At 49.6% G+C, this 27,362-nt stretch overlaps 2 long non-coding RNA genes across 2 annotated transcripts; both read left to right on the top strand.

Annotated features, from left to right (window-relative positions):
* The first annotated feature begins 9,469 nt into the window (after positions 1 to 9,469).
* On the top strand, positions 9,470 to 15,367 carry LOC119865568. The gene is made up of 3 exons (XR_005377418.1): positions 9,470 to 9,673; positions 14,012 to 14,187; positions 14,715 to 15,367. It is a non-coding gene; the product is annotated as an uncharacterized LOC119865568 (long non-coding RNA).
* A 3,382-nt stretch (positions 15,368 to 18,749) lies between these two features.
* Positions 18,750 to 19,586, top strand: LOC119865567. Its single transcript, XR_005377417.1, has 2 exons — positions 18,750 to 18,841; positions 19,337 to 19,586. It is a non-coding gene; the product is annotated as an uncharacterized LOC119865567 (long non-coding RNA).
* The last annotated feature ends 7,776 nt before the right edge of the window (positions 19,587 to 27,362 follow it).

Raw genomic sequence — 27,362 nt, 5'->3', positions numbered from 1 at the left:
CCCCAGGCCCCGGCCATCTTCCCACAGTGCTCCTTCTAGCTGTTTAGTCACCAGCCACGATGCCACCTCCCCGCGGGCACACCTCCCACCATTCTATCCAAAGTCCCCACCCTCGGCAGCTAATAATTAGTTATTTTAGGTGGTCATTAATGCAATGTGTGTTTATTGGGCACCTACTCTGTGCCCAGCACTCAGGAGAGCACCGATCCCCTTCTCTGGAGCTGGCACATGCCATCCCATGTCCTAGCACCACCTACCCCTGGATTCATCCGGGCCTCTCAGTTCTCCTCATGTCTCCTCTACTCCACTGCAAGCCCCGGGAGGAGAAGGATCACCTCTGTCTTGTCCCTGAGGCATCCTCAGAGCTTGGCACACAGTGGGAGCTCAGGAATGAATGAATGAATGAATGAATGGTCCACCAGAGCACTGGTTCTCAATCAGAAATAATTTGTCTCCCAGAAAAAAAATTGGACATTTGGAAAAGTCTGGAGGCATTTTTAACTCATGGCTTAGCAGATGCTACTGTCATCCAGTGGATAGAGACCAGGGATGCTGCTGAGCACCCCGTAATGCACTGGACACCCCCCGCAGCAGAGAAGGACCCAGACTCTGACATCAAGAGTGTCAGTACTGAGAACACAGCTCCAAAGCCTGGTTTCTGGACCTTCTGATCCCGCTTCCACTTTGCCCCACTTTGCCCCACTGCCACTTAATAGGCAGATCTATCTTTTTCCAAGGCTAAAGCTGGGTGTTGTTTCCAGGCTCTCAGGGGGTTAGAGTCCTGACTTGCAGGGAGCTTTGAGCGGGTGCCAAAGTGGTAATCCTCCGTGACTGTGGGTGCAGTGAGCATGCGGAGAGCACTCACCTGGCTTCTGTCTAGAGCTGCAGCTAATACTTCCATGTCCCTGAGGCTTACTCAAGGATATAGCAAGTGTTTCTGCCCTAGCTCCCACTTAAGCACCATCCCACACCAGGTCAGCTCTCCTGACACCCAGATTTTTTTATGTTTTATTATAATTTTTATTTCTTGCATATTGTTTGATTCATTAGTGCTTCCAGCAAAAAATATATTGAGTTCTCGATCATGTATTTGACTCTGTGCTAATTGTTGGGGATACATTTCATTCCTCATGGTAGGTACCACATGGTGGGGAGTAAATCCGGGTACCATGTGTGCAACAAAATTAAATGCGTTGATGATGTGCAATAGGTGAGAGGTGTGTGCAGTCCTCTAAGAGTTACGGCATTTGACCCAGGCGGGGGACTTGGGGGAAGGCTCCACTAAGGAAGTGAAGGTTAAGTCAGGTGGTGGATACCTTCCAGGCAGAGGGGACACAGAAAGGAACAGTTATCTTAGAAGGCTTAAATCAAGGTGTCAGCCAGGGACAAAATCTCATCTGCACCCTCTTCTGGGGAAGGATCCACTTCCAAGCTGACTCAGCGGTGTTGGCAGGGTCCAGCTCCTCGTGGGTTGTTGGGCTGAGCTCATCAGATTCTTTCCGGGTGTTGGCTGGACACTGCTCTCAGTTCCTTGCCCTCTTGTCCTCACCATCATGGTGGCTGCTTACCTCAAAGGTGAGATGGCCATAGAGAGAGTTCAAGAGGGAGATGGAAGTCATGGTTTTTGTAACCTAATCATGGAGGTGGCATCCCATCTCCTTTGGCTGCAAGTGTGTCCCAGGCCAGCCCACACTCACAGGGAGGACATGGGGACTGTTGGGGGCCACCTTGGAATCCGCCTTCCACATGGAGGGAAACAGAAACAAGCAGATGAGTGAGCAAGAGAATCCCAGGAAGTTGTAAGTGAGGGAACAAGAGTGCGATGTCTGTTAAATGACAGATGAATAAATGCTTCATGAGGAGAGGGACTGGTCACTTCTTCCCAGTACCACAGATTTTCTGCCTGGGGCTCGGGACTCTGTGGCACCAAGTAAATGTGGAGTGATGAATGCCGCTATGTGTCCGGGTGGGGGTACCATGGGTGACCGCAAGGCAGGGGCCGAGTCTTGCTTTCTGGTTCCAGACCAAGATCCCATCTACCAAATTGCTCTACCCAATGGGTATATTTCCTGTTTGGGGTTTTTCCCATTTATTTTTATTTCCCTAAAAGCCACTTACTGAGTTTTCTTAGTGCCAAGTTGGGTATTTCGTGGTTGCTTGGGTTCACATCTTTGGGGGAATTAAGGAGAAAGTTTCCAGGAATATAGTTTCAGGACATTTTTTCGCCTTTCCCTTAGCAAAGGCACACACATTCATCTCCAGAGAGACACAAGCTCCCTTTCATGGAAACGGAAAGATCAGGAGGTTATTCAATAAACTCTCAACTGCCCGCCTCCCCACCCCTCCCCCCGCTTTTTTTAACCTGAAAAACAGGACTTGAGTTTGACTCTTGAAAGCATTTGCTGCTGTCTGTTCCCCTCCTACCCTGAGGGAGCTGGGTGGCTCATTGCAGCAAGAGGGTCCTGGGGCTTTGCTCCCGGTGCTCCTACAGCTGGCTTTCTCCTGCAAGAAAGGAACCTGGGGACAGAGAAGAAGCCAGCCAGCCACGTGAATATAACACAGCGCAAGTCCAACACAGAGAGCCCCCCACAGCCCAACGTCCCATTCGCTTCAACTAGCAGCTACCTCTCAAGCCTGTCCACGTCTCCAGGGCCATCCCCTCAGGCCAGACCTCTCGCCTCAGCACCAGGGACATTTGGGCAGGATAATTCTCTGTGGTGGGGGCTGTCCTGGACAGTGTAAGCTATTTAGCACTTCCCTGGCTTCTAGATGCCGGCTACAATGCTCCTCACCCCCACAATTTGCCAACCAAAAATGTCCCTGGATATTGCCAAATGCTCCCTGGGGGGAGGTGGAGAGCAAAGTCACCCCTGGTGGAGAAATGTTAGCTTAGGGCAAGAGCTCCCCTGCTCTGCCCTGTTTCCCCCATCCCATCTGGCCTCCTGGCTTCCACCATGGTCACCCAGCACTCTGCCACGAATGTTCCTTGATTGCACCACAGCCCGGTTGCCAAGGGTCTGAGACAATGTGGTAGATGCTCAATAAATAATTGCTGGATGGTGCCAGAAGCTCCTGTGGGCAGCTTTCTGCTCTGCAGCCAGGACTCAGCTCTGTTGCTTGCAGCCAAATTCATCCATCCTGAAAGCATGAAGACCTTCGTAGGGGGGTGTTTATTCCTCCCATCGTACTGCCAGAGAAACCAGTGCTTGGGACGGCAAAGAGAATCTTTTCAGTATCTTTGGCAGCAGAGCTGGAGCTTTAACATGGATGTGTCTGCGCCCAAAGCAAACATGGATTAAAATAAGTTTACCTGAAAGAAATCCCAGTCCCACGTAAACCAGGAAGGAGTCTATAGGGAATGGACCAAACCACATCAGATTTTTCCTCTGCTGCTTTGAGGGACATGTGACAAGTCTCATCTCTCTGAGTCTCAGTTTTGCCCTTTCAAACATGCTGAGACTGTGGTGTTATCTGTACACATCCCTGGAGCCGGAAAATGCCCGGGTCCCGGGTCCCCCCTCCACCAGGGGTACCCAGGGCCACGCCCCACATGGCCAGCACCCACCCACCCACCCACCTGGGCGGCCGCTGGCGGCAACCCCTAGACCCCCCGTGTCTTTGGGGGAAGCAGGTCTCCTACTGCCGACTGCTCACCCTGCACATTTGGTTTCAATTCTCCAAATGCTTTTGCGCATTTCGCTGTCGTGATGAGATAAAATCAAGCAAATGTAAACTGAGAACTGAGAGAGCCTGGGAAAACTCAAAAGGAGAAAGCGGGCTTGCTGGAAGTGCCCCCTGGGTCCCCCAGGGAGTGGGGTTTACCTGGGGCCGATGGGTGGGCCCAGCGTTGAGGTGGGGCTGAGCCGGGCTCCCCCGTGACCGCCTGGGAAGGGGTGGCCTTTCTGACCCTATCTGAACCTTGAGACTATTTCCCAGTCCGGAGACCCCAGAGGAACTGGAGATCCAGAGGCCATGAATATTTGCTAAGAGACGAGAAGGAGCTGCACGACCTCCCTGACCGGTTAGCACCCAGAGGGGCCCAGGCGCTCAGAGGCAGCCCGCGGACGGGTGGGGGCCGGGAACAGGCCAGATCTCCCGATTTTTCAAACAAAACCAGGAATTTACATTCTTGTGTGAAGCCTTCCAATTTTTAAATGTCAGGGCGCCACTGGGGGCCAAACCAAATGCAATGGCTAATGCCATCGGGTCTGGGAGCTGCCAGGGTGCAGCCCGGCCATTAGCATTGCTGTGACCTTCCCAAATCCACCCCTTGTTCGGGGACATCCATGTATTTGTTGTGTGATGAGTGATTACTGTGGACCAGATATAGACCTAAGGGCGTGGTGAGTCTCACTTCAATCCTATAAACAGCCCTGCAAGTGGAGTAGGTACTATTGTCATCTCCCTTTTACAGACTGAGAAACTGAGGTCCCTCCCCAGATTCACCTGTTTAATTCCTAATCCCTAAATGTGACCTTATTCGGAAACAGGGTTGTTGCAGGTAATGCGTTACATGAAGCTGAGGTCACGTGGGTGGGAGCCTCATCCAATATGACCGGGGTCCTTATGAAAAGAGGGAGGACACCCTGGGAAGGCAGTAGTGATTTTTTTTTTTAAGATTTTATTTATTTATTCATGAGAGACACACAGAGAGAGGCAGAGACCCAGGCAGAGGGAGAAGCAGGCTCCCCGAGGGGAGCCCAATGTGGGACTTGATCCCAGGACCCTGGGATCATGACCTGAGCCAAAGGCAAACGCTCAACCACTGAATCACCCAGGCGCCACTCTATTCAATTTTTTTGACTTTATTAGGGTACTCTGCTCTCTAAAGCACAGTGACGGATGCTGGGGTGGGACAAAGGCATGTCACTGAGCTGGCTGGCAGGGGGGCACCTCCCACATTCAACAAGTTTGCATCAGTGGCACCCAGAACGGGTCAGGGGGGAGTATTTTGGGGTGAGGGGCTCAGAACCCCAGAGTGCCCTCTCTCGTTGTCTTTGGTGCTTTGTGTAGACCAGTGGTTCTCAGCCAGGGAGATTTTGCTCCTCCTCTTCCCCAGAAGACATTTATTGATATACTTGGAGCCATTTGGATTGTTACAACTGGAGCCAGGGTGCTCCCTGCAGGTAATGGGTAGAAGCCAGGGGCGCTTTTGAACATCTTGCAGCGCACTGGACAGCCCCCACCACAGAGGACTCCCCGGTCCCTGTGTCAACAATGTGGCCCGGTTGAGAAACCCTGCTGCAGACACACCGGGGTGAGGACCCTGCTGTGCTCCTGTCCTGACCACAGGGCCTTGGCCAGGCCTTACCCCTCACTGACCCCCAGACCCCTTACTTGTAGGTCAGGTCACTCATGAGTCACCTGAGGACTCTGTGACACCCCAGGGAGACCCATGCCCTGGGGCCCTGGTCCTGAGCCTGGCAGGGCATGGGACCTCAACGGACACCCCCTCTTTCCCCTGCTCCCTTCTCTGCAGGGAGGCTGTTTTTTATTCAGAGCCCTGATTGCTGTATTTCCTTGCTTCTAAGATGCTGTCAATTGTGACACAGAACTCAAAAAAAAAAAAAAAAAAAAAAAATTGTGACACAGAACTCGATTTAACAAGAGCTTTTGCAGGTGGAGTGGAGGGACATCCCATATTAACTGTACATGTCGATGGCAAGATGTGCCTTATTTCCACCCCAAATGCAGCGGGGCATTCCGACTTCCCCTTTGAGCTGGTGTCCACATGGAGCGGCATTCAGTGGAAATACACACTGAATCCCCAAAGCCTTGAGAAACCATGTTTATCCTTACTAGAACCTTCTTAAGGATTCAGAGGGGGTTGTTCAGCCTGTCAAGCAGTCCGACTTTCTAAGGCTTTCCATCCCTCTCTCTTCCCTCGTCCCAGTCCCAGACTCTCTGTGACAGAGTGTTTGACAAATGTCCCCGTTTCCTCCTCTGTGGTACCCCCTTCCTGCTCCTGGACCCTGTGATTCCCTGAGACTTACTCTGTCCACCAAAGCGTGGGTAGAGGGAGCATGTGTTAGAAGCATGGCCTGTCCTGTCTCAGCCAAGCCCTCCTTCTGACTCTTTTTTGATATGAAGAGTTGTGCATCCTTCCTTAGAGAGACCCGCCGAGCCAGAGCTTCTGTTTCCACCACCTACATCTCTCTCCACCACAAAACACTCACATTTAGAATCAGCTCCAAGCAGTTCGTTGGCCAGAACCAGTGAGCACCCATGGCTAAAGTAACGGCTGGCAAAGAGAATGGGGCCATGGCTGGCTTAAGAACAATTAGGATTGACTCCTGAGTTGGGAATGTGATCACCTTCCCAAAGGGTGGTTCCTGGACAAGCTAAGGGATACTGAAACGAAAAGGGGGGAATTGGGTTGGATTGGCAACCACCAGTATGTGCTCAATAGATAGTGGTTGAAGAAATCAATAAATGACTCATAGTTTGATCCAGCTCTCACTGTGAAGAATCAGTGTCTGCTCGGGGACAATGCAGAGTGGGGAGCAAGTCAACCATCCCCAAAGACCTCCAATTAGATGAAAATCCATAAAGGTGTCATAAACAAACAGAACATTTAGATGGATGGATGGATGGATGGATGGATGGATGGATGGATGATGAATGGATGGATACATGCATGGATGGTCAGATGGATGGATGGATGGACAGACTGATGGACAGGTGAATGCTTAGAAGGACGTATAAAATGTGGGTAAACTGACAAACACAGAGACTGAGCAGTGAGATAGACATAGCAGGATATAGAGGGACAGCAGGATATAGAAGAACATGGAGAGATCTCTTTCTGCATGGATAATCCATTAAGGCAAAAATAATGCAGCTTGTATATGGTGCCACTCAAATTTGTCCCCAGAGAAGGTCACCTGAAGAGTTTCTTTGCAGAAAACTGGTAATCCCATTGTAATTTCCTGGTTAAAGAAAAGGTTAGACAAACACTCGGAGAAATGGGTCCTTTCACTGAGAGGCAACTCTGAAAGACATTCTTTTCTTCTTTCCTTGCTCAGGCAACTTCTAAAAGGAGTCAACCTTGTCAAAATTTAAAAACAAAGTTCAACCCTTCCTTTATTCGCTTTCTTCACTATCACAGGCCCCTGTCACTGGCCAGGTCTGTCCACATCCAGGGAGGACCCCACTCTCAGAAAACGGAACAAGGTGGCCTCCAAGGCCTTGCCTTGCCTGATTGTGCTATTGGGTCGCCAGCTGGCAGTGGAACTCTATCACTAGTTGCCCCTCATCTGTTCCTCTCAGCTTCTAATAAAGAGTACACCAACTGCCTTAGGGATGTCCCTTCCCCATCCTAAGCTCATTATTTTGAGGGTAACTTGAGACGTCTGTGATTGATCCAGAGTCATGCAAGCACTCAGTGAGTCAAATTAGAGTCAGTAATACATGCAAGACATTTGCTGAAGCTACCATCTCTCCCTTCCCCCAGATGGTGGTGAGGATGTGACACCCAGAGCTTCTGCAGCCATTTTGTAAACTGATTCCAAGACTGTTTCGATCTTCAATAACAGACACACAGGAAGCACCAGCCATTATTTGAGTCCAAAACTGAGCTTCTGCAAGTTTTCTGTTACTTGCAATCAGTAGCAGACACTATTGGTCATTCAGTGACCATTCATGCTCCCCTGTCTCATCTACCCCTCAGGAGAAACAACCCTACGCCAGGTCAGGAGTGAATTTGATCAGTCTAAGCTAGTGATGGCAACCTTATTCCACTTAGCAGTGATAGCTTCAGGTGCAGGCATTTGATGCAGTTCTGGCCAGTGAGGCATGATCGGAGGCTGCCCAAGGGTTCCTGGGAAACATTCTGTTGCTTTGAAAACAGACGTGTCAGAAGTACTGGTCTCACTCGGCCTCTGGAGGTTGTGGTGTTGGGAAGACATGCCCAGGAGGTGTGTAGCCATCTAGGACCATGAAGGGAGCCAGCCCATCCCACCCACACCTGTGCTAAAGCTTCTTCCCAAGAGACCTTTCTGCACATGGGCAAGAGCCTCTCTGATCTCCCTTCCAGCCTCACCATGTGGTCGCACGAGGCAAACCCAGCTTTGAACAGCCTTCTATTCTGCTTCTTGAAAGCTGTATTGAAAAATATTTCCAGGGGCAGCCCCAGTGGCGCAGTGGTTTAGCGCCGCCTTTAGCCCAGGGAGTGATCCTGGAGACCCGGGATCGAGTCCCACATCGGGCTCCCTGCATGGAGCCTGCTTCTCCCTCTGCCTGTGTCTCTGCCTCTCTCTCTCTAGCTGTGTCTCTATGAATAAATAAGTAAAATCTTTAAAAAAATATTTCCATAATTAAGAACTCCATGGTCACTACAGATCGGTGCCATCAGAATGTCCTGGGATGACGGAAATGTTCTACGTTGGCACTGCCAACACGAGAGCCACTTGCTGCGTGTGGCAACTGAACCCTTGAAACGTGACTAATGAAACCAAGGGACTCGGCCTTAAATGTATTTAATTTTAATTAGTTAACATTCAAATAACCACATCTGGCTAGCTTCTACTGAATTGGGCAACACAGAAATAGAACAATTAGATGATATAAATAAGCACGAAGGAAAAAATACAAGTCACCCCTGATTCTACCTCCAAGGCACAACTAATAGTAAACTCTTGGTTTATATCCTTGCGTGTTTTATTCTGTGCCTATCAGTCCACTACTAAATTTCTTTCAGAAATACATAATGTTTTAAACTTGTCCACTAAATATATTGTGAGCGTCTCTCCAACTCATTGGATGCATTCCTAAAGAACCCCGGAGCAGGTATTAGAAGTGCCAGATTTGGGGGACACCTGGGTGGCTCAGTTGGTCAAGCATCTGCCTTCGACTCAGGTCATGAACCCAGGGTCCTGGGAATGAGCCCCGTGTTGGGCTCCCTGCCCAGCGGGGAGTCTGCTTCTCCTTCTCCCTCTGCCCCTTCCCTTGTGTTTGCTCTTGCTCGCTCTCTCTCTCAAATAAATAAATAAAATCTCAAAAAAAAAAAAAAAAAGAAGAAGTGCCAGATTTGGAAAAGAGACAGGGAGTCATGTAGGACTGCCAGACTGGCTGGATGACCTTGAAAGAGATATGTGATCTCTCTGCAGCTCAGTCTACCCCTCTGCAAGCGGGGCTATCCATATCACCTTCACCACAGTGTAGTTGGGAGGGGGAATTAAATATGATGATGCCTACACAGGGCCTAGCACGGTGTATATGCTTATACAACCAATTTGCTTATTCATATTGGTTCTGCAACATCACTCTTTGTGGCTGCAGATTATGTCGTTACATACTGTGCCGTGATTCATTTATTCAACCTTTTGTTATCTGACCTTTGGGCTTTTGTTTGTTTTTTAAATAAACAATGCTGACATAGGCCCTTATGCCAGAAACTAAAATAGAAAGTAGCATCTGGGGCTCTACCCTCTGATGCAGGGGCTGCTGCTGTAGAATAAGCCTGGAACTGGCCGAGAGCGTGTCAGGCGGAGCCAGACCAGACCCTCAGCTCAGCTCAGCTATCACCTCAAGAGAATTCAGTCCAAGAGATCTTTTTCTTTTCATTCCTTCTAGGTCAACTGCAGCTCAAAGTTCAGGGACAGCACGGGCGAAGCCAAAGATCGCATGTGTGTTTGTGTTTGGATTTTCTTCTATGACTCCCCATGGGATGGAGGTAGGTGGATCAATACAATGTGCTCCTCAGAGAGAGGAAAAGCAAGTATCCCAAGAAGCTTCCTCCAGGGACGTTCCTTGGGGTTTCAAGACCTGAAATAGGACTGGATTCTTTAGTACGACTCTCTCTCTCTCTTTTTTTTTTTTTTTAAGATTTTATTTATTTATTCATGAGAGACACAGAGAGAGGCAGACACAGGCAGAGGGAGAAGCAGGCTCCACGCAGGGAGCCCGATGTGGGACTCCATCCTGGGACCCCAGGATCACGACCTGAGCTGAAGGCCGATACTCAACTGCTGAGCCCCCAGGTGTCCCCTTTAGTACGACTCTTAGAGATCATATTAAAAAATTGTTGTGAGGGGGACGCCTGGGTGGCTCAGTGGGTTAGGCCAATGCCTTCGCCTCAGGTCATGATCTCTGGGTCCTGGGATTGAGCTCCACATGGAGCTCCCTGCTCAGTGGGGAGCCTGCTTCTCCCTCATCCACTGCCCCTCCCCCTGCTTGTGCGCCCTGTCTTTCTCTCTCTCTCTCTCTCTCTCTCCTCTGTCAAATAAACAAAATCTTTAAAAAAAATTTTTTTGCGGGATAAAATCCACACAGCATAAAATTTGCTGTTTAGTTCACTGGCATTAATTAAATTTGTGTTGTGCAACCATCACTACTATTTCCAAAACTTTTTCTACACCCCAAACAGAAACTCTGTGCCTATTAAGCAATAATCTCCCCCTCCCGTCCCCCAGCCGCTGGTAACTGGAATCCACTTTTCTTCTCTATGAATTTGCCTCCTCTACGTGTTTCCTATCAGTGGAATTATACAATATTTGTCCTTTGGGTCTGGTTAATTTATTCTGCATAATGGTTTCAGAATTCAGTTCCAGTGCATCAGAACTCCATCCCTTTTAATGACTGACTAATATTTTCACTTTATGTATAGACCACACTTTGCTTATAGGTTCATATGTTGGTGGACATTAGATTTTTTCCACCTTCTGGCCACTGTGAATAATGTGGCAATGAATATTAATGGACAAGTATTTGTTTGAGCCCCCATTTTCATTTTTGGGGGCACATACCTACCTCGAAATTGCACTCCTGGATCATGTGCTAATGCCACGCTGACCCTTTGAGAAAATGCCAAACTGTTTTCCACGGTGGTTGCGTCATCTACATTCCCACCAGCAGTGCACCAAAGTTCCAATTTATTCACATCCTCATCAACACTTACTATTTTTCTCTCTAAAAAATTCCTGTTATAGCCATCCTCATGGGAATGAAATGACATCTCAAGATGGCTTTGATTTGCATTTCCCTGATGACTAATGAGATTGAGACTATTTTCAAGGGCTTATGGGCCATTTGCACATCTTCTTTGGAAAGATGTCTATTACATCCTCTGCCCACTTTTTAAAATGGGTCATTTGTCTTTCTTGTTGAGTTTGGGAGGTCTTTATATATTCTGGATAGAAAACCCTTATTAGATACATGATTTGCAAATATTTTCTGCTGTGCTGTAGACTACTGTTTCGGTTTCTTGATATTGTCCTCTGATACCTCAAAGTTTTTTATTTTAATAAATCCAATTTTTCCTATTTTTTTTCTTTCATTGCTCATGCTTTGGTATATCTAAGACTCCATTGCTGAATCCAAGGTTTGAGATTTTTTTTTAAAAAAGATTTTATTTATTTATTTATTTATTTGAGAGAGAGAAGAGACTCCCTGGCTGAGCAGGGAGCTTGATGCAGGGCTGGATTCCAGGACCCTAGGATCATAACCTGAGCTGAAGGCAGATACTCAACTGACTGAGCCATCCAGATGCCTCTTGAGATCATTTTAAATAACCTAATATTGGAGCACCTGGGTAGCTCAGTTAAGCATTGGACACTTAGTTTCAGCTCAGGTCATGATCTCATGGGTCATGGGATCAAGCCCCACGGTTGGGGCTTCCCCAGTCAGAGGGGAAATCTGCTTGAAAGACTTTCTCCTTCTACCTTTCCGCCTCCCTCTCTCTATCGCTTTCTCTCTAAAATAATAAATAAATATTTTTTTAAAAACCTAAATATTACTTGTCTCTCAAGCTCTATTGTAAATTTCCTGTGAATGAAGGTGATGAGTCCCTTATGCTCTAGTCTACCCAGTGGAATGAATTGGCTGGTAGGCTATGCAGACAAATCAGTCTAATTTTATGTATGTATGTACCCAGTTTAGCAAACTTTTCTATTTTCCTTTTCTGGTCGCTGCCCTCTGGTCATTGGGACCATGCCCAAGATTCGGGCTGGGCAATCATAATAGCTTATGTCCCTGCATTAGTGGGGGACATAGTGATTGGTCCAAGAGTTGTCATGGAAGCCACGCTGGACCAAGGAGACCTTCTTTTGGGACTAATGGGCACTGGCTGGGAGAAAGAATTCTGCTGGCATCTGAGGGGACAGGCCAGAGTTTTCGTCAGCGGTGTTCTTTACCGGAAGAAGTGCCATTTGCTGGAGGCAAGAATGAGGCAGAAAGGCTGCAGGTTGAGACCAGCAGAGATGGAGATGGGCCGCTGGAGGGATGTCATGGGATGGGGAGTCCCCTGCTTCCTCCCAGGGACCCGGATTCCTCCAGCTTGTCCTTGTACCTTGTGAGCATCTCCCGGGACCCCTCCAGTGACACAAGCTAGCCCGTCCCTTTCCCCTTAGGGGATCTTGATCACTTGTAGCTGAAACTGCCCTGATGTATCAGCAACTGGATGAATGCGTGTCAGTCCCTGGGTCCCAGGCCTGCACCTTCTGTATCCATCCCCGCCTCCCTCTCTCCAACTCCAGCCTCAGGACGTCCAGCCAAGAGCAGTCCACCTGCCCTGCCTGTCCCCCTAGTCCCCCAGGCCACGGGGCGATTTCTCCTGTGACCCTGATATGGGCCACACCACCGCGGAGGTCACCGCTCTGCTTACAGCTCTGCCCATGGACCACAGGCTTTCTGGGGGCAGCCCCAGCATCTCCTACAGCAGGAGCTCCCACACCCAGTGCAGGGTGCGCAGGGCCTCACGAGGCACCAGCAGGAGGTCTGAACTGGGGCTCACAGGTGCACAGGCCCACCCTGTGCCCCATTGCAGACTTGCCCCCGTGAACTCTGAGCAGGTAAAAATAGGTTGTGATAACTGACCGAGGCTCTGAGGGGCTTAGTGAGTGTTTTTAGAAGACTGAGTGCAAGGAGACCCCTCCCTGGAGGGCCAGGGGCCAGCAGAGGTGAACACCTAGGTTCTGGCATCAACGCCAATCTCAGCTCTGTTACTTATTAGCTGTGTGACCCCAAACAAGTTAGGTACCTGCTCTGTGCCTCAATCACTTCCTCTCTGGGATGCAGACTGATAATTGGTATCTGTTTCCTCGGGGCTGGTGAAGAGCAAGGAGATGTTGCAGGTGGAGCTGCTTTGAGGACAAGCCCCTCCAGGCCCCTGCAATGTCTTCTCATGGGCGTGTTTTGTAAAATCTGCAAAAGTTCAACAATCTCTTTGCAATCTCTTAAAGCCACAACAACTTTGCACGCTGCATGTCCTTCTGCACATCCTGTGTCAGGTGGATTTTTATCAGATGCACTTAGCTTGAGTTTCATGAGTTCAGCATAAGTGGTCCAGGGCAGGGGCGGCGGGGGCGGGGAGCCAGGCAGCTCAGGTGCAGAAGGAAAGGAGGTGTCACCAGGACCCCGAGTGAGCACCCCCTGAGGCCCACCCCAGCTCACCCTCCCTTCCTTCCTCCTTCAATTTTCTTTCTTTTGAAGACATTGAGAAATAGAGTCACCAACAGTGAAATGTCTAGTGGTCTCCGTCCTCACTTTCCCTCCTTCCTGAGTCCAAGTTTATTACAAGGGCCAGAACTTCACAAAGGAAAAGAGAAAAAAAAAAAAAAAGGCTACTTTTCATCGCCTCTAAATGGCTGCATTTAGCACGTATGTAATTACAGCCACCTTCAAATAAAGAAATCACTTAGTGCTCTCCAAGAAATCCCAAGGATCTTAATACTCTCCTCTCACCAGGCAATCTGAGTTAAAAAAAAAAAAAAATCAGTAGAAATCCAAAACTTTCATGTGAAGTTTTAGTTTGACTTGAAACATTTAATGTATTTAAAAATAGAAATGTAAATGCAATCTGTATGTTTTCCTCCCCGTCAGGAGCTCTCTCTTCTGCTCTGACTGACTCATTAACAAATTAACATGTTGTGATCGTGCTGTGAAAAGTTACAGCATAATTGTTACAGCCCCGGTCCTGAGGCTCCGGAGCTGTGCTTCCCAAACTCTTTTATAGAGTACAAATTAGATGCTTTTCATATATGCTATCTAATTTTAATTAAAATTTGCCCTAAAGCTATCCTTAACAGCTTTGAAGTTGCTGGAGTTTTGTCATCCTGGGGTGCTGAATATTTGCAGTTGATAATGTCAAAATCTGTACCCATGGAAACCGTTTTCCCGACGGCTTCTGCCTAGGACAAGCTCAAATCTGCTGGAGTTTTGATTTCAACTTGGTTCAAGAGGTATCATCTGGTGAGAGAAGGGGTTCTTCCTTGGGGGGCAGAGTTGATATGTGGAGATTGTAACGGGAGAATGATTAGCAGGGGTCGCTGATGGAGGGGAAGGCGCAGCCTCTTCGAATGTTTGCTTTTGCTTCATCTGTCTGTAAAGTGAGGATCGCAGCATCCTGCGTCCTACTGAAATGGCCAAGTCACTCAGGACCTAGAAATTTGGGAAGGCGAAGATATCCATCTTTCTGAAAGCAATACAATTAATTGCACCTGAGCTCAGCCCCCATGATCAGTGCATGTTGGGAAATTTTTTTTTTTTTAAGTCCGCACACTTCAAAAGTTATGAGGAAGAGGTCATCCAGTCCTGAGGTCCTTGAAGTAGTTATAGGAATAGTGTTGCTACTCCAGAGCCAGCGTTGGAAGTTCTCATGAAAATCTCTTTGACAATGCCTTGGGAATCTCTGGGCGTCATACTCCCTGCTCCCACTTCTCCGAGGGGGGTTGGTATAATTGGGAGGAAGGTCATGAATGTTGCCCTCTCCCATGCAGGGATCCTGGATTTTAACACACGGGCTCGACTCTTCCCGGGGAAGTCACCCCAAGACTGAGGTGGAGATCATGCAGGCCAGCTGGGCTGGAGGCTGCACTTCTGCTCCAGGTGGGGGACACAGTGGGACTCCCCGTGCCTCTCTGGGAGATTTTATAGGCATTTGCAATGACCCCAAAGGCACGAGATGAAAAGTTCTCTAAAGGTGGTGAACGCTGCCATCCTAATTGTGCCCACACTGAGCGACCCTGAGGCCACAACCACATGCTGTCAACAGCAGGGGGAGACGAGTTCCAAAGAGCCGCTTGGGTGGTGACGCTCAGCAGGACAACCGTGGAGCTCCCAGACAGCCGGTCCCAAGGAGACGTCATATTCCCCCAATCGTTCGTTCAATCATTCATCCATTAATTCGTTCACTCTACACAGCCTTGTGGCTCCCCCATGTCTCTTCTACCAGCAGCCAGAGTCGACTCCCGTGGCCGGCACCCCCCGAACTCTGGGTGAACCTCGTTCATCTACTGACATATCACCCAAGGGCGCTTTCATGCTACAAAGGCCGGGTGAGGCGAACAGTTGAAACTGAGGCTGGATGGTCTGAACGCTTAAAATATTTACTGTCTGATTCTTTACAGCAAGTTTCCCAACCCTTGAGGTAGAAGGCAAATAAAATAAAATAAAATAAAATAAAATAAAATAAAATAAATAAAAATCTCAATCCACCAGGTGTCAGATTTTTTTTCAGGGATATAGAATTAGGAATTAGGAAAATCCCTTAATAGCTGTCCAGAGGTGTGGGGATGAGTGCCTGGAGGAGAAGACAGGTCGCGAGGTATCTGTACATCAGCAGTGAGGATGGAGGAAGCGGGCCTGATGGGAGTTGAGAAGCTGGCACTCAAACTGGTAGAAATGGCAACGAAGCTTTTTACAAGAAAATCCTCGCCTTAATTCCTCGGTTTACAGCCGTGTTAGCCTCCTGTGTCTTGGGTTGGGGTCCGCAGCCCGGGGTAGACAATGAGCAGACTGGAGGTGGCTGGCATCGGTGGGTGCCCCTGGGGAGCAGAGCACACGGCCATCCCCAGACCCCAATGAGACCTGGGGAGACACAGGGTGCTGGGACCCCAAGGGCAGGTGGCTCTGCTAACACAGGGCTGAGAAGAAATGTCCTGCCTGCCCCTCCTAGGCCTCCGTTTGCAGGCTTCCTTCAAAAGAAGACACCTCTGTCACCTGCCCTGTGTGTTCTCTTGGCCCTGAGGCTGTCTGCTTCGGGGCCAACTCCCCCCGCTGGGGCTGCTCCCCAGAAAGACCTGCTCACCCGGGGCCGATTTTCCAGAGCAGATTTGGGAGAGGCTGTGCACGTCCTTGACCACGGAGCTCGGACATCTCACGGGCAGGTGGATTCCATCTCGAAGAAGGGTGAGCGGTGGGGGCTGGAGAGAATCTGAGACTTGGAGGCAGAAGGCCTGGGTTTGAGTCCTGGCTCTGGCACCTGCCAGCTGGGGACATTGGACAAGTCCCCGCACGTCTCTGAGATGTCGCCCATCTAACTGCTTCCTGCTTTACACAGTTTGTGTATCTACTGAGAACAGGGGCAAACTCTGAAGTGCAGTCCCCATGGGACTCTTACGAGAATTGGGGAACTCCTGGGAAAGAGTGATCGGTGTGGGTAGGCCGAGGCTGGGGAGCTCCTGTGGGGGCGGTGGGGGAAGCAATGCCCCCCTGGGACCGTCCTCTGCCCCACAGGAGGCCTGCTCCGCCGGGCCCCTCCTCCTCCCCTCATCCATCTCACCCAGGAAGGATGGGACATTGAAGCCAACTGGACTCAGGTAGCTGTTGGTAAACTTTCCCAAGGAAAAAGATGTTTGCTTTTAGAATTTTGAAACAATGTACACGCAATGCTTTTATAATTAAGGGGGAGGAAACACTTTTAAAAAACCCTTAGAAGGGAATCCCTGGGTGGCTCAGTGGTTTAGCGTCTGCCTTCGGCCCCGGGCACAATCCTGGAGTCCAGGGATCGAGTCCCACGTTGGATCCTTGCAGGGAGCCTACTTCTCCCTCTGCCTGTGTCTCTGCCTCTCTCTCTGTGTGTCTTTCACAAATAAATAAATAAAATCTTAAAAAAAAAAAAAAAACCCTAAGAAAGTCAGGCACTGGCTTCTGCTGATTTTGCAAGCTTGTTCTTTCTTTCCTTCCTCCAAATGCCATCTCCCCCACCTGCCCTGTGATTTTAGGTCAGGCCACATGGATGGAAAGTCAGAAAGGTCAAATGTCACCTCCTCAGAGAGCCTTGGGCAAACTCCCAAATAAAGGGGGTCCCTCACAGCCCCTCAACACTCCATAAATCTCTCTGCTTTATTTCCCCCAGAGCCCGGCTCGCAAGGAGAACTCCCTGAATTGCCTGGCGGCCACCGGTCCCCCCCAGCCTGACCGTCTACTCTCACTCACGACCCGGGGTCCTGTCTGCCGGCGACCGGCCCGGCGCTGGACACGTCGGAGGGCTCAGTAACTATTTGTCGAGTGAACGAAGGAATGATGGGGCCATCTGGAATGAGGATGTCCCCGCTCTGGCCGTGTCACAATTTCTCAGCTGCTCAACACGGAGCACAGACACAGTCCAAGTTTACTGCCTCTTAGATGGTTTTTGAGGTTTTCCATGGGGAAAATCTCATCCGTGTGTTTCTGACTCATTTATACTTTTCCTCCCGTGGCCATGGCTCCAGGGGAGACAGCCTCTCACGTGTTCTTGTTTTCCTCTTCTGAGAATCAGGACGTTGGCCTCCACGGAAAGTGAACATGGGTGAGTCCCCCCCACCCTGAACATCGGATGTCATCGGCACCTGGGCGCCCAGGAGGTCAGGAGCAAATGCCCCGGGGTGGGGGGCTCACCTGGTTGCCCCCATCCATCACCCGCCCAGGGGTCCGGGAAAGGAGAGGCAGCCGGGGGACCAGCCTAGCCGAGAGGCCCTTGGGGGTCACAGCCACCGACTTGGAAGCTGGTGAGGAGGTGCAGCCGCCAGGGTTGTCAGCGAGAGATAAACATTTCACAATGAGCAGCGCTTAAAAGGAAGGGGCAGGAGGCCGCTGACCACCCCCTGCTCCCTCCTGCAACCCGCATGTCCCCTACCCTGTAATTACCAGTGCCGCGGACGTTTGAATGACATGCGTCTTTAAAGGGCTCTGCCAGCACCAACATGTTGGTTCTTTGGAACTAGGTTGTGAGTCAGTAATTCTCCCTGGATGTGCTCTATCGGGGGCAGGTCTGCAGGGGGAAAGACTGTTGGAAGGGTTTGCACTTCCCTGAGTGCAGAGGTGAGGACACGCAGGCACCTTCCCTGTTTTATTTGGCATGGGATGACGTGTCGGGCTGTAGAACCTGCCAGAAATGGAGCCCCTGGGTAGCACGATACAACCACACTGTTATATATACCCTAAAGACCTGGAAGGTATCAATAATAATAATAATAATCCCTAACATTTATCCCGGGCTTACGTGAATCTGGATGAATTACAGGCTCTAAGCTGAAGGATCTTTAGGATATAAACGAAGCCTATGCTTCCCCAAAGTCTTATGAGATGGGCACAATTACTATCTCTGCCATCTAGTTGGGAAAAAAAAAAAAAAAAAAAAAACTAAGCCAAATTGCTAGGAAGTGCTAGAGCTGGGAGTTCTTTAGGAGAGAGACTAGAAAACCCAATTTCCCTCTTACAGTTGTCTGATGCAGCATTCCCCAAACCTGGAATTTCACTACAGCAAAACTTAAAAAAAAAAAAAAGAAAGAAAGAAAGAAAGAAAGAAAAGAAAAGAAAAGAAAAGAAAATGTGTGGGTTGCATAAGACTGCCAACTCCTGCCTTTGCCAGGTATAAGCATTTATGGAAAAAAAAAAAAAAAAAAGGCTGCCATCTGCTAGTATCACTTCACAAAAGTTATTTTTGCAGGCCCAAATAGGAAAATCTCAGAAAAAGATTTTTTCACATCAATCACATTTCACCCTGTAAAAAACTCACTCTGGTATCTTTTTTTTCTTTCTTTCTTGTTTTGCCAAAAGCTAGTGAAACTTCCATCCCAGGCTCACCAGAGTTTGAAGACTTGCATTCAGGATGGCTGATCCTCGGTGCGGGTTCTCCGCCAGGGTGAGAGTGGGTGGCAATTTTGCCCCCAAGGGGACGTTTGGGAATGCCTGGAAACATTTCTTTATTTTGCAACCAAGGGGGGCGGAGGGGTGGCCCCTGGCATCTAGTGGGTAGAGGCCGGGGATGCTGCTGACATGCTACAGTGCCCAGGACGGACCCCCACACAGAGAAGCATCCTGCTCCAATGTCAGTAGCGCTGAGTTGGGAGACTCTGGTGTGCAGAGCTCTACTGGGTGGCAGGGGGTTTGCTCACCAACACTCCATGGGTGCCCAGGAGGGACAATGAAACCTGCGGTCAGAGAAAGATGAGGGTGCTCTGTCTTGTGCACCACCCCCCAGAGAGGTCAGGGGAGACCCTGGCGTGTCAGGCACCCCAGCGCGTGAACTTCCTACGGGTGAATTACTTTCCAGTCCCCTGGAAATTCTCACTCCCAGCGCAGCAACACGAACTTGGAACAAGACTTTTCCGAGGTTGATTTTACTTCTTCTTGCCAGCTTGGTCCCTCCTGCGGGCCACCCTTCCTAGCTGGACGGTCTCCGTGACGTGGAGCTGAGCAGTTGTCCGTGGCTGAGCCAAGTTATTTCGGGCTGCAGTGTGGAGTGCTGTGTACACACCCCGACAAAGGACATCAAACAGATCTGTGAACCGTGGTTGTGATGGGAGCTAATTAGCATTTCATAACATTCAGCGGGGGAGAAAAAGCAATGACACTTCAGAGCAAATAAAACCCATTTGCAAATTTAATATTTTTCTGACAAGTTCGTCTCTAACCATTACCTCCCCCCCTTGTGTAATTTATGCCTTCAACTACTAGTCGTCAAACTACACTCTCTGCAAGGCTTCGCTCCCTGGGAATTCACTGGTTAAAAGTTACAGTGGCATCTAGATCTGGGTGTCCCCCCCCCCCCCCCCCCCCCCCCCCCCGCTGCTGGCCCACCGCCACTGCCACTGTAGGCCTTTCACCTGCTTTTGGACAGTCCACAGTTACGGAAAGGGTTCATAGTTTTAAATAGCCTGGGGGAAAATAATCAAAAGAAGGACAGTATTTTGTGACACTCAAAAATTATATGAAATTCAAATTTCAATGTCCATGAATAAAGTTTTATTATAACAGAGCCTCTCTTGATGTTTATGTTTTGTCTATGTCTATTTTCACGCTACAATGAAGAGTTGAACAGAGTTGAGCAATTCTGACAGAAACCATATGGAAAGCATAGAAAGCCTAAAATATTTATCATCTGACTTTTTACCAAAAAAGAAATTATTATTATTATTATTATTATTATTATTATTATTATTATTTTGCAGACCTCTGATGTAGGAGGAAACAGTCAGTAGACCAGAGAGTTACAATTCTAAGAGAAGACTGCTATGTTAGAAAAAAAGCACATGGTTCCATGGGAATCTGAGATGAGGGGTGGGGAAGGAACCAACTCCACCTGGTCAGGAGGGAAGGCTTCCTGGAGGAAGTGGTGAGGAAGTGAGATAGGAGAGATGAATAAGGTCATCCCCAGGATTTAGGACCCCACAACAGTTTCCTTAGTGTACTTTCCCCAGCATTCATCTGCCTGCACCCCACACCATGGGGATCTTTACTGGGGTGTGGAGGGTGGGGGGAAGGCTTTGTGTTGGCTCAGCCCTCATTTCCCCACATCTACATCTCCCAGTTGAGTTGGTTCTTTCTTTCTTTCTTTCTTTCTTTCTTTCTTTCTTTCTTTCTTTCTTTCTTCTTTCTTTCTTTCTTTCTTTCTTTCTTTCTTTCTTTCTTTCTTTCTTCTTCTTCTTCTTCTTCTTCTTCTTCTTCTTCTTCTTCTTCTTTTTTGAGATTTTTATTTATTTATTCATGAAAGACGCAGAAAGAGGCAGAGACACAGGCAGAGGGAGAAGCAAGCTCCCTGCGGGGAGCCTGATGCAGTACTCAATTCCAGGACCCCAGGATCACGCCCTGGGCTGAAGGCAGAGGCTCAAGCACTGAGCCAGCCACCCAGGGGCCTTCTTCCTTTCCTTCTGAAGGCTGCTGGGAAGCTGACTTGTAGTTTCAATCAGACTTTTCTCCAAAGTTTTAGTTTTCACATCCTTAAAAGTGACAATCCTAAGGTTCATGTTCATTCTGAATTCACCGTGACTGCTAGGAAGCAGCCTGGAATTTGTCTGGCCCTGGGCCAGTTCTTGAGCTTCTTAAAAATCACCCACAATGTCTAACACTTTACCTATTTTCACTGATAGAGGTTGGCAACAGAGACTGTGCCTCTTTCTAGAGAAGCTGACTCTTTGCACCCTGAGCATTTAGCTCAGTGCTTGGCTCACAGTGTGTGAGCATTAGATAGCCAATGACTTGTACCCCTATAGTCTGTTCTAGATTATGGGAACTGAAGAATCTGGTCTGTGTTAGGACAACCTAACATATCACTGGGACCTCTGGCATCAGACAAACCTGGGTTCAAATCCCATCTTGGCCACTTGTTAGCTGTGTGTCATATCACTTAGACACGGCCCTGAATCTTTCTGAATCTCTGATCTATCTGCAAAGATGAGATAATAATAGCGTCTAACTCATTAGTTATGATGAGAATAAAGGGAGAAAATGAACAGAGTAGGCCCAGCCTAGGATCCATCTCAGAAAGCCCTGGTAAATGTTATCCGGTATGGTTACTGGATATGCCAGCTTTGTGGAAAGTACCTGCCCAGAGTAGATGGGGTCCCCTCAAAGAACATCACCCTGTGTCCTGTGGAAAAGGGGTAATATACCCGTATTTGCTGACATACACATTAAGTGACTTTTATTTTATTTTATTTTATTTTTAAGGTTCTATTTATTTATTCATGAGAGACACACAGAGAGAGGCAGACACAGGCAGAGGGAGAAGCAGCTCCCTGCAGGGAGCCCGATGTGAGACTCGATCCCAGGACCCCGGGATCATGCCCTGAGCCAAACCACTGAGCCACCCAGGCATCCCTAGTGTCTTTGAAAGAGTACCAGAAACTGTTAATAGTAGTTCCTCTGGGAGGGGAGCCAGTTGGCTGGAGTCTAGGGCTGAATAGAAGCTTTTTCCCCCTCTTAGCACATCTGCACATTAAATAGTATGAAAATTATCTATTCAAAAAAATAAATCAGTGCTGACAATACAGGGCACCCTATTGATTAAAAAAGATTCAAAGACTTGAGAGATGGGGTAACCCAGCATTTGGGTTGGGGGTGGGAGAGGGACATGAGGGCTGCCAATAGGGCAGAGGAAATGACCATGTGAAAGGTATCAGGTGCAGCTTTGGCATCAACTTCTATACCCGTGAAGCAACAATTAATTTCATGAGTAAATTAACTGGGAGCAAAACTCAGCTCAGTAAACACCCACCAGGCGGCTGACAGCCAAAGCTCTGCAGTGACCTGCTGGGCGGGCAGGTGAGGGCGGGACTTTCCTGAAGACATCTGGAAGGGTCTTTCCCACAGCCCTGGCGAGAGAAACATCTTGAATGCATTGGGGGACAAACCGCTGGGGCCCAGGGCTTGCCTGTCGAGACAAGCACTTTCAGAAAATTGCTTTTGACATATATTCACTTGTTTGGGCTCTGGCCGACCCCCCACTATCAGTGCTCGGTGACCTCTGGCACGAACTTGTCGACAAAGGTCTCACCAAATCAAAATGACATTCCAGAGGATTCTTTTCAGCAGCAGGTACTCATGGACCTACATGTTTTCTCAAACGTCAAAACCCCGAAAAGAAGAGGCTAAAATTGTCCAGAATTTTGGGAGGAAAAGAAAAAGAGTGTTTAAGTGACCAAAGGATTTGAATCAGAAAACAAGAAGAAAGGAAAACATGGGTAAAGTACAGACTCAATAAGAAAACTTCAATTTCGTAAATTCATAAATAACAATAAATTTCGCCCTTACAAAAATAAAGATGCTTATATACAGTAGTGTGGGAGTAACACAAAACAGCTCAGATGAACCACAGTTTGCCTGGCGGGGGGGGGGGGGGGGCGGGGAGTGGGGGGATTGTGGGAGGGGGTGAGGGCAGGTCAGAGGAGCAGAGCAAGGAGATGAGGGTTTTATGGATTCGGTTTTCGCTCTCTGTGGAATGGAGAACTGAACTGGAGCTCTTGTTTATAAGCACAGATTTTCTTGGGTGAAGTCCCCTAGAGGGAGTCAGACAGGAGTTAAGTCTATTCTCTACTGTAATGTGCACAACAACGTTTCCGAGCTATAAAAATGACTCTGGATTCTTTACTCTCACATTGCAGATGTTATCGTGAAGCCAGTGAATATCCTAAAGTGACAATAAATACATTTAGATATACATAAGATGGGGAGACCAAAAAAAGAAGAAAAGAATCGAAATTGGAGAAAGAGCCAGGTCTCACGGAAAGCAGGACCACCAATGGGGCGGGTCATTCTCGGGGGTGGCAACAGCATGGAAGTGGAGAGGTGGGGCCTAGACCTGGGAGGCCTAGACCTGGGAGGAAACTGTGGATCTTCATTTCTGAGCTGTGTGATGCTGGGCAGGTGACTTCACCTCTCTGAGCCTCGTTTGGCTCATCTGGAAGATGGGCATAATGACGGGAGCTATGTCCCAAGTGGTTTGAGGATGAAATGAGATAATGTTAGCTATTACCTCTAGTGATTCTGGGTATTAGTTTTAGGCATTTATCTCTTCCTCTCCTTGTTCTCCTGCCCCTGCCTCCTCTGTGCTCCTTTGTCCCAGGGGAGTGAGGTAGGGAGGAGGGAAGAAAGGGGCTTACAAGTCTTTCTGGCTTTTGTTTTCCAAAGGCAAAGGAGAATTTAGAGAGGTCGCAGGGTAGCTGAAGGGGAGGGAGAGGAGGATTCGTGGGTGGAGGTGAACCATGATTGAAAAGCAGGGAGGAGAGTGCTCCCCACTTGAGCTCAGGCTCACCCTGCTCTCTGAGTGCTGCTGGAGCCCAGAGAAGACTGGCCCTGAGGCGCGGCTGGCAGGTGGGGCCATCAGCACCCTTGCAAAAATCCTCACCTCCAAGCAAGCCATAGAAACAGGAGATAATCAGAGCTCAAGGTTGCCCTGCAGACAGGGATGCTGTTATCTCCATGGCAACTGGTGTGCGTGAGTCACTGAGGACCATGTGTCTGTTCTGCCCCCAAGCCCTCATGCCAGGGGGCATCACCCTCCCTGATGATGAGGATTCCAGGTGAGATGGGATGTTTTCCCTGAGAAAGGGCACTTCGAGTAAAAAAAAATAAAGTTTAACTCAAGAAGACTAACGCGGTGACCTCTCTCGCATACCTCTGCTTGTGGACTGAAATCCCTGCCGGTCCCATCATCACCCCTGTTCTTGTCCCAAGCAGGGGGAAGCCTCTGCCCTGTGGAGGCTCGGGGTCTAGCGTGAGGTCCCCAGCCCTCACTGTGCTTCTCCTTGAGGAGCATTTGGAAAGCACAAGTGCCCAGGCCCTGCCCTCAGAGATTCTAACAGCCCTGATAGACAGTGGGGTCCAGGCAGTAGTTCAGCTCGGAAGTCTCCCTGGGGTATGTACTGTGCAGCCAGGGCATGTGGGAGAGAAGGAGGGACAGCACTACAGGGCAGGAGGATGAGGCTGGGGGTTACCCTGCAGTGTGGGGGGACTCCTGGCCCAGCCTGGGGGTATCAGGGGAGGCCTTCTCAGGGAGAACCCCTGGCTTGGCGACAAAAGATGAGTAAAAATTAACCAGAGAATTGAAAGTGAAATTCCAAGCAGAGGGGATGGAAGGAACAAAGGAACAGAAGTGAGAAAAAGTATTGGGGGAGGAATGTGCGTCACCCATTATAAGGCTGGGGCTAAGGGTGAAGCAGGGGTCTGCAAAAGAGGAAGCCGGGCTGGTTGGCGTCGGCCCCTCAGTTTCCTGTCCCCCGGCTCCCCAATTCCAGTCAAGTACCCAAGGCTTGGGTACTAGCAGCCTTTGAATTATTCCAAAGAGAGAAGTCACACCAAATTCCAATTCTAGAAAGATCGTTCTTGCTTCTGCGCCAGGCCAGGCTGCGTGTCACTAGAGATCCATTAGCAGAGGTGAGTGAAGGCCTCGCTGAGCCCCCGAGATCAGGCCAAGCCTGGTTTCCAGCAAAAGAAAAGGTTTCGGTGCTGGGAACTTTGGGATATACCTGCTGAGCCTGCCGCAAAGAATTTTGCCCCTAACTGCCCAGAGTGGAGGATTATTTGGCTTCATGGGGGCTTTTTAATGACAAAAGCCAGCTCCCATTCCCACAGCTGTTTCTGCTTTGCACCCCAGCAGGGGTGTGGGAGAGGGCAGGTTTCCCCCATCCCTCCTGGGGGGCAGGTGTGGGGCAGCCGGGCCTCCCCAGTCCCATGGGGCATCCCAGAAGGATGGCCTTGAGATGGGCTTGGGCTCCCTGAGTCAGCTGGTCACCCAGGGACCAGGGAAGGTCATCTCTAGGGCTCGGGGCCTGTTCCCACTTTCTGAGAACACGACACACTTGAAACCTCAGTTGCATCAAAGATTCTTGTTGGCTCCTCCTCAGGCCCTCATCCCACGGGGCATCTGGAAGTCGGCGTGTGCCCAGACCCCGTGAAGTGGAGGACAGAAGGCCACCCTGGGTCTCCTCAGCACCAGGCACATCCTCCCCCGCTGTGCCTCAAGGATCGGTGCGAGTGTGGGGGGCGGGGGCGGGAGGGGCATCATCTGGCATCATCAGCCCCTCCAGCACCCACGTGGTCAGCTCTGGGATCTCAGGAGCGATGCCCGGAGAGGTTCGGTAGGTCCTCCAAGGACACAGACACCGTCTATGACGGTCCTGAATTCAAATCAGGCGGGGGCGGGGGTGAGTCTCCCAGAGCCCCCCCTCCGGGCCTGAACCTGCATCCTCTGTCCGGTTGGAGCAAGCTGATGAGCGGCCCGGGGACCTCAGACAAAGAGGAATTCTCGCTCCCCCACGTGAGCGACACGGCACTCAGCGAGGATGTGCCTTGGCGTCCCCCTCCCCTCCCCCACCCGCCTCTGCCGCTGATTTTAATGGCTCTTGACAGTTATTTGTATAATCTGAGTTATGTGGCATCACAGAGATCTTTCTCCCGGGGAAGATTACATGAAACTGTTTTGACAGCTCTCACCAAAGGGGCAGCGTTTAATATATAACAGTTCGTAAAACAAAACCGGGATCCGAGAATACCTTTTGCTGGTAGTCACCGTGATGTCACCGCAAGGTCTAAGAGGGGAAAAAAAAAAAAAAAAAGCAGAACGTGCTGTTGGTGCTGTGACATCTCTGGGCGAAGCCAGGTCGTGCCGGTCAGGGTCAGAGCCCTCCCCTCCCGCACAGGTAACTAGAACTCGGGGATCCGAATGCCCGCCGTGTGCAAGATGTATGTAAAGTGTCCTGAATTGACTCCAAGCCTCAAAACTCTTCCTTTTTGCCCTCTTTTCCGCTCGAGGAGGAATTGTTAAATCTCTACATCAGTCATCCCCTCCGTTGGAAATCCTATTTGAAAGCATGCATTTACCCCGGAGGCCAGTGATTTGCATGTGTTCCTCTCTCCCTGCCGGCGAAGAAATTTGCTTTAAGTCTGCAACCCTGTTCTTTCAATCAGGGAGCATTTTCGAACAGAGTTTCTGCAAAAAAATAAAAATAAAAAAAATAGAGCGTTTGAGAGCCCAAGTTGGACCTAGACCTTTCTGGAAAGGGACCTGGGTAGGGGCCGTGGTGGAGAAAGCCGGGTGCCTTCATTCTAATAAATGAGCACTGCCATTTCTCAAACCTCACTGGCCCCAAAACCTCAAGCAAAAAAATCTCCGAAACAGAAGTGGCTTCATCCTCACTGCAAGCTCATCCCGCAAATGTTGCAAGCTCAGGATAAGAGCCGTTAACTCAAGACTAGAAGGCCGGAGGCCAGAGGGGAAGCTTCTCGTTGGGAATCTGGGAAGAACACTCTAGTCTTCACGTGGAAACGTGGCTTGGCCACCGGTGGCCCGTGGCCCCATCCGGCCGAGGCGGCAGGGCTCTTTGGAAATCCCACTTTTCCAAAGCTGGAAACATCCAGCCGGTTCCCGCAGAGCCCAAGAAACAGGGCCATTTGTCCAGGGGGCAATGTCCTGTTCTCCTGAAAAAAAGTGAGCAGTTGCTTAAACCCAGCAGTAGGGAAGGTGGGTGGTGGGGGACTCACTGTCTGGGTCTCGGTCTCGGGCGAGTGGCAACGTCGCCACAAGCGGGGACACGATACAGACTGGGCTTCAGCTGGCAAATCTCGAGAATCTCCAGTTTGTGCTCACGGCTGCCTCCCCGCCCCCACCCCTGAAGGTCCTAAAAACTTCACTCCCTGAAGCAATAGGTGGGTTTGGTTTGGTTTTTTTAAAGAAGAGAACACGGTCTGAACGGTCGGATCAGGGTCAGGGGGAGACATTCAAGGCAGAAGCTGGTAAGACCTAATCGAGGTGCTTGTGAACATCTTACCTCCCCTTCGTTCATTCACTTAGGAAATGTGTGCTAAGGGACACCTGGGGGGCTCAGCAGTTGAGGGCCTGCCTTCGGCCCAGGGCGTGATCCTGGGGTCCCGGGATCGAATCCTGC

Source organism: Canis lupus, chromosome 24, assembly GCF_011100685.1.
Source record: "Canis lupus familiaris isolate Mischka breed German Shepherd chromosome 24, alternate assembly UU_Cfam_GSD_1.0, whole genome shotgun sequence".
In the NCBI taxonomy this organism is placed as follows: domain Eukaryota; kingdom Metazoa; phylum Chordata; class Mammalia; order Carnivora; family Canidae; genus Canis; species Canis lupus.
This window is presented reverse-complemented; position numbering and strand designations above follow the sequence as displayed.